General features: G+C 39.6%; 2 non-coding genes across 2 annotated transcripts; both read left to right on the top strand.

Annotated features, from left to right (window-relative positions):
• The first annotated feature begins 6,693 nt into the window (after positions 1-6,693).
• Trnak-cuu lies at positions 6,694-6,766 on the top strand. The gene has a single exon. It is a non-coding gene; the product is annotated as a tRNA-Lys (tRNA).
• A 5,566-nt stretch (positions 6,767-12,332) lies between these two features.
• Positions 12,333-12,405, top strand: Trnav-uac. The gene has a single exon. It is a non-coding gene; the product is annotated as a tRNA-Val (tRNA).
• The last annotated feature ends 434 nt before the right edge of the window (positions 12,406-12,839 follow it).

Below are 12,839 nucleotides of genomic sequence, written 5' to 3'. Positions count from 1 at the left end.
GAGCCGGCACTGGGCTGCGAACCCTGTACCTACCAGCCTGTAGTCTGATGGCTTAGCCACTGTGCCACCGAGGCCGGTATCATGTTGCTGGCATCTTCAAACACCTGAGTAAGCAGTCAGAAGGGAATTTCAGTAGACAAAGGGAGATAACTTCATATCATAATTGGATATTTGATGTACATAGCCTAAAGTGAATGTGTGCTTGTATATATGTGTGCGTGTGTGAAAAAAAGAAAAAGAACATTAATAATAAATGATTTATTTTAAACAAAATGGTTGTGTTATTATTATTATTAAAATAATATTAATCTGCTGGTATTTTACCTGTTAATATTATAATGGCTTACAGAAACATTATTTGGGATGGTGTTCTGGTATCGGGACCAGTGCTTACCATCGTGTCACACACATCATCATGACATACAGTTTGTATGGAACTGCAATGGGGTTAAAGTCTCAGTCTATATATAGTCTTGAGTCTAAACTCTTTTTATAGGGGTAAGACATGCATACCCCAGTTGTAAAGGGCTCGCCTGATGCACAGTCAGTCTAGGATCGATCCCCGTCAGTGGGCCCATTGGGATATATCAGGTTCCAATCAGTGCTCCACAAATAATGTAACAAAAGCTGTGGGATGTACTACCATATCCTGTTTGTCAAGGAGAAAAAAGAAATGTTTTATGTAACGATGCGCTCAACACATTTTATTTACGGTTATATGGCGTCGGACCACACAGATATTGAGAGAGGAAACCCGCTGTCGCCACTTCATGGACTACTCTTTTCAATTAGCAGCAAGAGATCTTTTATATGCACCATCCCACAGACAGGGTAGTACATACCATGGCTTTTGATATACCAGTCATGGTGCACTGGCTGGAACGAGAAATAGCCAAATGGGCCCACCGACGGGGATCAATCCCAGACCGACCGTGCATCGAGCGAGCACTTTACCACTGGGCTATGTCCCGCCCCTGTTTGTCAAGGAATGGCACTGCTTATTAAACATCCCTTGCTGTTAATCGGAAGGAGTAGTACATTGTTTGGTGACAGTAGGTTTCCTCTCATTATCTGTATGGTCTTTGACAATATGTCTGATGCCATATAACCGTGTTGGCATCTACTTTACACAGAAAAATATATCATTTACGAAAGTGAAGTATTTTAAGGACAAAAAAGAATAAAGAAATAGATTTACTTCCAAAGTATATTTGTTGACTTGTTAATGGTTTAGTCGTAGATTTACGTGAAATTTGGTCCGGGCTCATAGAAACTTAAAACCAAAAATATGTGTGTTTTGTTTTATTTATTCTACCACACTTCTAGAGATTGCCACCCCCAACTCCTACCAGGTCCAAGGGAACGGTATCTGTAGTGGGGGTGGGGGTCACTGGCACACCCTCTTAGTGTAATGGGTTATATAGTAAAAGATACGTAGTGTAGCACTAGTTTAGCATGCGCATGGCTCCATTACACGGTTAGCTATTCTTCAATGTTCATGGAACGGTAGCTCGAGTCTCTCCTATAACATATAAAACGGGGAGGACTAGAAGTCACGCGAGGTAGCCGAACGGCCGCGTGGCGGGATTCTGGGTCGTGTCGCCCTAAAACAGTTTCGAATTCCGTGCTATTTCGGCCTTAGTCCCGTTCAAGCAGGTATGGTTCGCCCTAAATCGGTGTTTGTTTCAGGTGTCCATCTACCGATCACATGTACTGGACATGTACCCCATATCAGTGTCCTTAAATCACGTGGCAGTATCGTGAAACAGAAATATGTACCAGGACCCCAAATGCCGTATGCACTAAGGTGTACTTAGAGCTAAGGTCGCTTCGTGGAACGAGGCCCAGTACGTCGCTATGCTATTAACGAAAACAAAACCTGCTTTACTAAATTAGTTTTTTGTTGGTGTACGCGTTTACTGAGATATCAACATATATAAACATTATACACATCATAGAATTATTGGACAACGCACCTATTATTTTTCTGTACGTGATCAAAACGACGACAGTGTAAAATAATTGTACGAAATTAAACAAAACTAAAATAAACATATATATATATATATATATATATATATATATATATATATATATATATATATATATATATATATATATATATATATATAAATATATATATATATATATATATACATACATACTGAACAAAATAAGAAACTTCCGCTAACTTTCCTTGAACATAACTTGATGAAAATAAACCGGGGGGATAATTGTTATATATGCGTTTAAAGAGTGTTCCATGATGCATCGTTTGGTGCAAAAATCATGGCCATAGGTTAACAAACTGGGAGAAATTTTGACCAAGTGTGGTAGGGGTTAAAAATAAAAACACGCACTAAATAACGGGTATGACCACCTCTTGAATTGACCACTGCAGTGCATCGCAGGCGCATAGAATTGACTAAAGTGTTGATTTCTGCCTGTGGAATATTGTTCCATTCCTGAATGAGCGCTTGACGAAGTTCGTTGACGTTAGCGGGTGGGTTGGGACGACGCCTCAATCGTCTGTCCAGACTATCCCAGACATGCTCGATGGGGTTGAGATCAGGACTTTTAGCGGGCTAGTCATCAATGAAATCAATGTTATTTGTCCTAAGAAAATTTACAGTGTCTCTAGGTGTATGAGAGGTGGCATTATCATGCTGAAAAATCGAGATGTTGGCGTTGTTATGGAACAGAGGAATGACGTGATGAGCGAGAATGTCATCGCGGTAACGTTGAGCATTTAAATTGCCATTAATGACGACTAGTGGTGAACGATAACCATGGGCAATGGCTGCCCAGACCATGACAGAACCCCGACCCCCGAAACGATCTCGTTCAAGAACACAACAGTCAGCATAGCGTTCATTTCTCCTACGGTAGACGCGCACCCTGCCATCACCACGTTGTAAAGAAAATCTGGATTCATCCGAAAAAAGAACGGTATTCCAGCGTCGCCGTATCCAAAGAGTGTGTACACGTGCCCAATTAAGACGATTTAGACGATGACGTTGCGTTAAAACGCATCCGACGTAAGGACGTCGTGCATGTAAACCGTTCTCCCGCAGACGATTACGAACAGTTTGCCCACTGATTCGGTTATTATGAAGCCTAGGTGTGTTAGCAGCAGTAGCAGTGGCAGTTTGGAGTCGATTGCGCAAATGCGTGTTCATGATATAGCGGTCTTGTCCACGCGTTGTAACACGCGGACGTCCACGACGTGGCAAGTCGTTGGTGCTTCCTGTCGTTCGAAATCTTACGCGAAGATTTCGTATCGCTCGACTAGAACTCCCAACATGCCTTGCAACGTCTTCTGTCGACACGCCAGCATCAAGCATGCCAATCGCCCGTTCGCGTAAATTATTGGGTATTCTTGGCATACTAAAAATGCTACAATGTAAAAAACGTAATTTTTTTTACAAATTTTGAAGCGTTTTCGTTCACTTGACAACAATGTCAGTAAGACAAGTAAAACAAATTGACCGAATACTACACGGGACATGTCGAACCATGCATGCACGAAACAAGCCTGTCATGTAGAGATAAACATACACTTTTAACGATATATAATATATATATATATATATATATATATATTATACTTTTGAAGTCTTTTTTTTTTTTTCGTCTTCTGTTCATTCATTATTAATTATCAAAGCGACATACCCTAGTTTTTACAAACGTACGTTCGTCTAAGAAGTAATGGTTAATGAGACAAACTCCAGTTATTTTTGACGGTATTTCCCCTGTTTAAAAATCGCAGACTTTGGCTTCTCTCTGTTATAACCATATCCAAATGTGTGTTGCAGGTTTGTAGATTAGTAACTTAGTGTCCATTTTCACGGGCTGAAACTAGGATCTGCGCCTTTAATTTTCCTGGGCAAAAATCGACATACTCGGCCTTTGAACCTTTGCCGGTTAAAGCTGGTCGAAATCGCCAGTGCCGGATTTATAAGGGGGAAACTGCCCCGGGTCCCCTGCTAGAGGGGCCACCCAGACTAGGGTCTCCACGAGTACTCGAGTACTCGGGACGGGTCGAGTCTAGCAAGATTCGAGTCCATTCACAGGACTCGAGTACCCGTGCAAGGAATATGATGGGATAACATTCTAACGTACCTATATGCGTACGGTATGTAGTGTATGCAGCCTAATTTGAAACCACAGCACATCAGTAATATAATATGCAGTGTGACTGTTCTTAAAGATACATTCTCTGGTTACCATATTATAACATCATGTACAAATGTGAAATACATGCTCAAATGCATTTTTAAAAACAGTCGTGTGTGTTCGCTATGAACGGATATCGTCAAACGTATACGTTTGATTCGTCGCCTGTGACCCCATAGCTCGGCAAAGCACAGACGACAGCCTGTTGTCAGTTTCAGTTAACACGTGTGTTTGCCGATTTCAAATTGTAGGGTTCGTCTCAAAAATTAAAAGAGAAATCTTGCACTGTACGAAGAACGTTCGGTTGAGGATACGGTACTAGAGTCTTTAGTTAAAACCGGTTTGATCTTGACAACGTATTATCGACAGTCGTACCTTCCTATTTTATAAAGTGTTAGTAGAATTTTCAAAGTTTAGTTTGTATACTAGTAACACATTAATCATGTATATATTTTTAAAATAAAATATACTAAAGTAGACGATGAACGTTTTCACTTCTTAATTTTACGTGTTAAAATCGACAAATTCAAATAAATATTATTTCGTTTGGAAAGGGTAAAGTTGGGGGGGGGGGTTAACGACATCAAAGATAAAGCATATTGATTTAATAATCATCCGACCCCATACAACCGTAAATAAAATGTGTTGAGTGCGTCGTTAAATAAAACATATCCTATCCTTCCTTCCATCTGCTGTTGGATGTCTAACATTTGGTAATTTTGACATATAATCTTAGAGGAATCGGGTGCATGTGCAGGGGGAAGGTATTGGAGGTCGAAACCCTTACTTGCCCAAGCTTAAACATTTATTTTTGGGGGGAGCTTGGCCCCATATAAACTTCGCTTAACACAGTCTATAACCCCAACCCCGCTGAAATCCCTGCACACGCGCCTTGGAAACCCGCTACATTTTTTTTTAGCAAAGGATTGTTTATATGTACCATCCCACAGACAGGATATCACATACCATGGTCTTTTTGTATACCCGCTGATGGGGATCGATCCTAGACTGACCGCGCATTTCCAAAAAAACTCCACCTTTTTAGGTCTAAGTAATGAATAAAAATAGCATATAGTCTTGAAAAATGTTACGTAAATCGAACACAGTACCCTCTTCCTCTACCCCTAGAGCGTTACGTAATTAGTAACACCCCCTTACATGTAACGCGTATGCCAACAGCTGGCCACTGTCAAAATTTCAAGTCAAATCCCCCACTCACCGACCCCTGGAAAGGCGTTGTACCATACCTCTATGGATATAAATATGTTTTGGAGATATGAGACGACCCCTCAATCAAGACAGTTAAATTTGTTCAAAAATTGCGAAATCTCACGTGATCTCTTGTTGGGGAATTCTATACTTGTGATAAGCCAATGAAAACCGAGATCGATACGAGCCCGTCAAAAGTGTTCCACTTTCAAAATCATGGCTTTGTTTTTGACCTGGCCAGCGTAGTAAAACCAATGCGGAGTGCGGCGTCATATATGCACCAAACGTAATTGGATTTTCTGTTCTATATGCTTAAATAATAAAAGTATTCCAGGGAATGTAGTTTTAAATTAAATTATTAATTTAGTTTTTAATTAACCTATTTATATATTTTCACCTGTTTTATGTCTATGTTGTGAGTATGTACTGTCTGTTTTGTCTATGTTGTGAGTATACTGTCTGTATACATGTATTTCGTAACTGATACCCACTAGGGCCTACTATAAAAAGATGGAATAAATATTGTTTAAAACAAAAACAAAATGTAGACCTATGGAACTGTTTTATTTCCGGTGGTCCCCCAGTAATTTCTCCCTAGTCTATGCCTGTTGACCAACATAAGCCTAAATAAATAATTTCTCCCTATTATTATACTCAGTAGCCAGAGTACTCTGCCGCTCTGCGATTATAACCGTCCAAACGTCCGTCCTATCCTCCTACAAAAATGTTTTTTGTAAATAATTTAGTTTGGTTGGACGTAATAAAAAAAGAGTATTTTGAAAAAAAAGAAAGAAAAAAAACAACAACTATTTTTGTGTGCAATTTCGAAAACAATCGGCTCAAAAGTAGGCTAATTCAGTCTTGCACTTGTAGTAAATTCCGTAAGTCTAAGAAAACGAGTTCCCTGTGGGCGCTCTAGTACGGCAGGGTTGGCGGGTTATGTGCTCAAAAGGCTGAAAATGCTGTATTCCAACACCTTCAAGTTGAAATAATCTTTTGGGGAGCAGGTCCCCGAACCAGTTTGAACTTAAAGTGTTCCCTTCTCCAACTGCGGGCTCTGTTCGATAAAGGCTATTTTTTGAACCAAAGGAAGACTACTTCATTGTTCTAACACCGGGACAGTAGAGTAGTATTTGTGTTTAATAAGGCGTAATCATGCCGGAAATAATATAGAGTCATAAAATATTCTAAATTAAAATCAAATCTAGTGAAAAAAATAAAAAATAAAAATAAAGAAATGTTATAATTTTGGCGCCAAAATGATTTCTAACATTGATAGTATTGTGTATTTCAGACATTTTCATTCGTGCCCGGCTAGCTCAGTCGGTAGAGCACGAGACTCTTAATCTCGGGGTCGTGGGTTCGAGCCCCACGTTGGGCGTTATTTTTTTATTTTTTTTTTATTATTATTATATTAATATCGCTTTTAAGTGGTTTTCTTAAATCTTGCCTGTGATATAGTGTAACTGTCCTTAATTAATTTATTTCCAATTAACCAATTTATGAATTTTCACCTATTTTGTATGTATGTTCTCAGTCTGTTGTATATAACTTTTCTTATGTGTATCGTGTGCTCTGTCGATATAATTGTTGATATAATACAATTTTCTTTTTAAGGTAATAAAGTATTCTAATTTGTTTTCATCTCATAACAACGTGTCAGAATTACCAAATGTTTGACATCTAGTAGTCCATAATTAATTAATCAATGTACTCCAGGGCCATACCCTGATCAAAATCCGGGGGGGGGGGGGGGGGGGGGGGGGGGGGGGGGGGGGGGGGGGGGGTGGGGGTGGGGGGGGGGTGGGGGGGGGGGGGGGGGGGGATTTCACTACTTTTTATACACAAATGTACTCTAGTGGTATCATTAAACAAAACAAACTAACTTTATTATATTTTTATCATCATGGTTGAAATTCCTGCTGGATATTCAGTCCTGCAGGTTACAAATTCTGCCAGACCGAATCAAAACCTGCCAAAATAATTGCCGGTGGTCCTATGGGACGGCATACAAAATAATATCTATCGGCCTGTGGTGGCGCTGACCGATCCGGAGGTATATTTTAACAAATGGTGTGTGCGTGCGCGTGCGCGGTGGCGTCGTGGTTAAGCCATCGGACATAAGGCTGGTAGGTACAGGGTTCGCAGCTCGGTACTGGCTCCCACCCAGAGCGAGTTTAAACGACTCGATGGGTAGGTGTAAGGCTACTACACCCTCTTCTCTCTCTCTCTCTCTCTCTCTCTCTCTCTCTCTCTCTCTCTCTCTCTCTCTCTCTCTCTCTCTCTCTCTCTCTCTCTCTCTCTCTCTCTCTCTCTCTCTCGCTAACCACTAACAATAATTAATAACTAACCCATTGTCCTGAACAGACAGCCCAGATAGCTGAGGTATCTGCCCAGGACAGCGTGCTTGAACCTTAATTGGATATAAGCATGAAAATAAGTTGAAATGAAATGAATGAAGAAAAATTAATGGATTATAAAGGGAAAACGGAATATATAGTACAATGTCCACATGATTTTTATTTTTAAATTATATAGGCGTGCCTAAGAAGATACAGATACTATTAAAGAAGGACGCATTTTAATAAAGAATAAAACAAAACTGAAAGTGAAACTTTTGATAATGAAATATCGATTGAAGTATTAACTAATACAGTAAAAGGTATGAATAGAAATAAATCTTGCATGGATGGTCTTGCTGTCAAAGCTTTGTTTCGTAAAGTTGTCAAAAATAAAAGTTATCATGCACGTATAAAACAAAGGATTTTCTTCATACCTCTCTCTCTCTCTCTCTCTCCTCTCTCTCTCTCTCTCTCTCTCTCTCTCTCTCTCTCTCCTCCCCCCCCCCCCTCTCTCTCTCTCTCTCTCTCTCTCTCTCTCTCTCTCTCTCTCTCTCTCTCTCGTTCATTCCGTCCGTCTCTCTTTCTCCCTCTCCCTCTCTGATTTAAGAATGGATTTATGGGATGCAGCCTCTATAATAAGCCCTAACTCTCTTCAATTATTACCACTGGACCAGTTTAAATCACTTTCCGTGTTAAACCGTTGGCCGCTACTTTTTTAATCATGCTCAAGAGAAAAAACATACTTAGTGTATAGTAAGTTTACTTTAGTTGGTGGAGGCTAAAGTTTTTGGTTAGCTGTTTATGCTTTAAAATAATTAATGGAATCAAAACCTGTTTAGAACTTTAATTGCTCAATGATAATTTTGAAAGTGAATGAATGAATATACCCTGCTTTAAATTTGTCCGTCTGAAGGATATGATAATAATAAAGTTAAATTTAAAGTTTGTTTTGTTTAACGACGCTACTAGAGCACGTTGATGTATTTAACATCGGCTATTGGATGTCAAATATTTGGTAATCTTGATATATTGTCATAGCGAGGAAACCCGCTACATTTTTCCATTAGTAGCAATGGATCTTTTATATCCACCATACCACAGACAGGATAGCACATACCACGGCCTTTGATATACCAGTCGTGGTGCACTGGCTGGAACGAGAAATAGCCCAATGGGTCCACCGACGGGGATCGATCTTAGACTGACCACCCATCAAGCGAGCGCTTTACCACTGGGTTACATTCCGCCCCTGATAATAATATTGAAAATGTGTACATCGGTGTAAGACCGGCCTCGGTGGCGTCGTGGCAGGCCATCTGTCTACAGGCTGGTAGGTACTGGGTTCGGATCCCAGTCGAGGCATGGGATTTTTAATCCAGATACTGACTCCAAACCCTGATTGAGTGCTCCGCAAGGCTCAGTGGGTAGGTGTAAACCACTTGCACCGACCAGTGATCCATAACTGGTTCAACAAAGGCCATGGTTTGTGCTATCCTGCTTGTGGGAAGCGCAAATAAAAGATCCCTTGCTGCTAATCGGAAGAGTAGCCCATGTAGTGGCGACAGCGGGTTTCCTCTCAAAATCTGTGTGGTCCTTAACCATATATCTGACGCCATATAACCGTAAATAAAATGTGTTGAGTGCGTCGTTAAATAAAACATTTCTTTCTTTCTTTATTTCGTGGATACAAAACTGGAATGAATGTTGTGTGTATACAGAGGCTATTGAAAAAGACTGTCGTTACACCAATATATAATGTAGTATAGGCGAGAAGACAGAATCCGTAAATATGGAAATTAAATATAGACCTGGGTTCACACTGATGTGTTTAAAAGTATAATATAATCTATCTTGCCAAAAAATGTTTTTTTTCTAGCTCCAAGTTTCAACCGTTAAATATTGCTTTCACGGTCTAAACTTTATAATAGTAGTTCATAACTTTTGTGAGATAAAAAATACCGTAGCCCGTATCTAAACAGTTAAAGTTTGTTTTGTTTGACGACACCACTAGAGCACATTGATTTATTAATCAACGGCTATTGGATGTCAGATATTTGGTAATTCTGACAGTCATGGAGAGGAAACCCGCTACATTTTTCTATTAGTAGCAAGTAATCTTTCATATGCACCATCCCACAGACAGGATAACACATACCACGGCCTTTGCTATACCAGTCGTAGTGCACTGGCTGGAAGGAGAAATGGCCTAAAGGGCCACCGACAGGGGTCGATCCTAGAGCGACATCGCATCACGCGAGCGCTTTACCACTGAGTTATGTCCCGCCCCTGTATCTAAGCAGTAACTCGGCATATTTTACTACCTTAGAATCCATGGTTTTTTTTAAGGTGATACACAGTGGTCAGTGCTAGTCGCAGTTGTAATTTTACGATGTTTTATGAAATGGGCCCCAGTGGAGCTGATTTCAATCAAACTGACCAAATACAGAACTTGTTAGGAGGTTAGCAGAGGGGGAGGGGGAGGCGGGGGGGGGGGGGGGGGGGGGGGGGCGGAACTGACATTACTGATCCTATTGGGGGATCAAAACCTGTTTCGATCTTTAATGTTTCAATTATTAAAAAGCAAACACTTTAGAATTGAAAGAAAATACCTGATCCTATTGGGGGTATAATCACTGTTGATTAAAGATTGTGTAAGATACTTTTAAGCATCAATTCCGTTCATTAGATCCATTAGGATGGGTTTTTTAATGACGACACCACAGCACATTTTAATCACGGTTATTTATTAAAGCCCCAAACGAATGCAAAAAATTTACTCCCACGTGCAAGTTTGCTCAAGAGTAAATTTACACGAAAGTAAAAGGAAAATTGCTAAGCGTTCTCATATTCCTGAGTTTACTGCGCTTTTTAAGATGTTATCGACTAACAGAGACTTTTTAACGATTATAATTACATATCAAATATATTTTTCTGCATAAAATATTAGTGGCTGTATATTAAACGTGTTTCTCATCGTTCTAATATTTGTACTACGGTAGGTTAAATTTCATTTTATTTCCTAAAATATTATTTACGAAATTATTTGAAGACAAAATCCAGTTTGGTCTTCTTAGAAATATTAAGACGACCAGAAACACATTGAATATACAGACACTGATATTCTAAACAAGAAAATATATTTAATATGTAAGTTTAATCGTAGAAATATTTTATTAGTCGGAAACATCTTACAATGGAGCAAACTCAGGAATGTCCCTTTAATGAAAGATCAGTGTTTTATTAATTAAACAAAAATCCAAATACATTTTATCTGCTTGTGTAGACCATAAGATGGAAAAGTTATTAAACCAAAGAAAATAAAGCTAAATACAGTGTACGGTTGTGCTCAGCTTGGGGACAACTGACCCTCACCGCACCCCCAACCCCACCCCAACCCCACCCCAACCCCACCCCATCCCCACCCCAACCCCACCCCATCCCCACCCCATCCCCACCCCAACCCCACCCCATCCCCACCCCAACCCCACCCCAACCCCACCCCAACCCCACCCCAACCCCACCCCATCCCCACCCCAACCCCACCCCATCCCCACCCCATCCCCACCCCATCCCCACCCCAACCCCCACCCCATACACATACACATACACATACAGAATAAATGAATAGTTCCAGCTTCATATTTCGTAAAGCTTGGAGACACAAAAGTGAATCTGGGAAAATTATAAATCTGAATGTAATAGAATCCTTTATTTCCTCCAATGCTGTAAGGACTGCCCAAACTTTAGCACTAAAGATTGATGCTGAATCAGACAGTCTCATGGAAAGTATTGTGTCTGGTGGAAAAAAACTGTAGCACATGCAATAGCATTCCCATCCTGTGATCCGTCTGTAAAAAACAGGAATTTAATCACGGTAGGGGTCTTGAATTTCAACGAAGAATTATTTGTATATAACAGCATCTGTAGGATCTTTCTTCAGATGCACACGATCAAATACAGTTTTGCGTGTCTTGATTCACCAAGGTGGTAAAACAAAATATGAAAGAGTTTCCAAAGTGTCTGTTAAATCAATGTTGGAAACCGACAAAAAAACGTTTAATGCGAAAACCAAAGGTCAGGATAGCAATCGGCCTTGCATCAAACAACTTCATATATTTGTTATCAAACACCGAATTATGCGTAGGATGTTTCGGTAACAATTTAAATTTTAGTGGCATACTGCAGAGTAAGCTTTGTGCATCAACGTTATAAACGCACCAAAACAAATCCTTTAAAAGTCTCTGGTTATGTATAGGATTGAGCATCTGCAAGTAAAACTTGCGTGCCGAACCACACAATGCATCCATAATCAAGCTTGGACCTCACAAGAAATCTATACAGACGGCTTTCGGCCTGCTCCCCATTCTGTATTATAGATAACTTTTAAAATAGTTTTCAAGCCCTTCTTTTTAACATATTTAAAATGGGACACAAACGATAGCTTCCTGTTAAATATAACCCACAGAAATTTGGTTTCCTCTACAATTGGAATCGGATTTATGTTTGTGTTAAATCGAGAAAATCTAAATGTGTGCCCAAGACAATCGTGCTTGAATTTCTAGTGGATGTAAGTTTGGGTCAAATGGTTTGGTGATTGATAACAGCGGTTCTGTGGTATAGTGGTTATCACGTCTGCTTTACACGCAGAAGGCCGCGAGTTCGAGCCTCGCCAGAACCTTCAGTTATTTTCGATAATTTTTGTATTTGTTTGTCATTATTATATAACACGATACCATTTATTAATGTAAAATGCAGCATTCATTATTCTATATTGTTTTTTTTACATGTATATATATATATATATATATATATATATAATATATATATATATCTATAATATATATATATATATAAGACGCAATTCATAAGTGGCAAATATCACAATATCGATATATAATATTCTTAAAAGTACCACGAGTTTCTGTTTGACTGAATAAGACTGCAACTGAACTTGTCTGAAGCAAAATGCATTGTATGTTGGGGATGTGGAACTCCTCACATCCACTACAAACAATGCTATTACGTCACGTCATCTCCAGTTGATCACGTGTTTAAATGTCTGCTTGAATTAACTATTAAATAGAGAACTAGTTATTGACGTCGGATGTCTAC

Source organism: Gigantopelta aegis, chromosome 9, assembly GCF_016097555.1.
Source record: "Gigantopelta aegis isolate Gae_Host chromosome 9, Gae_host_genome, whole genome shotgun sequence".
Lineage (NCBI taxonomy): Eukaryota > Metazoa > Mollusca > Gastropoda > Neomphalida > Peltospiridae > Gigantopelta > Gigantopelta aegis.
The sequence above is the reverse complement of the archived record's forward strand: the minus strand, read 5'-3'. Positions and strand labels throughout refer to the sequence as shown.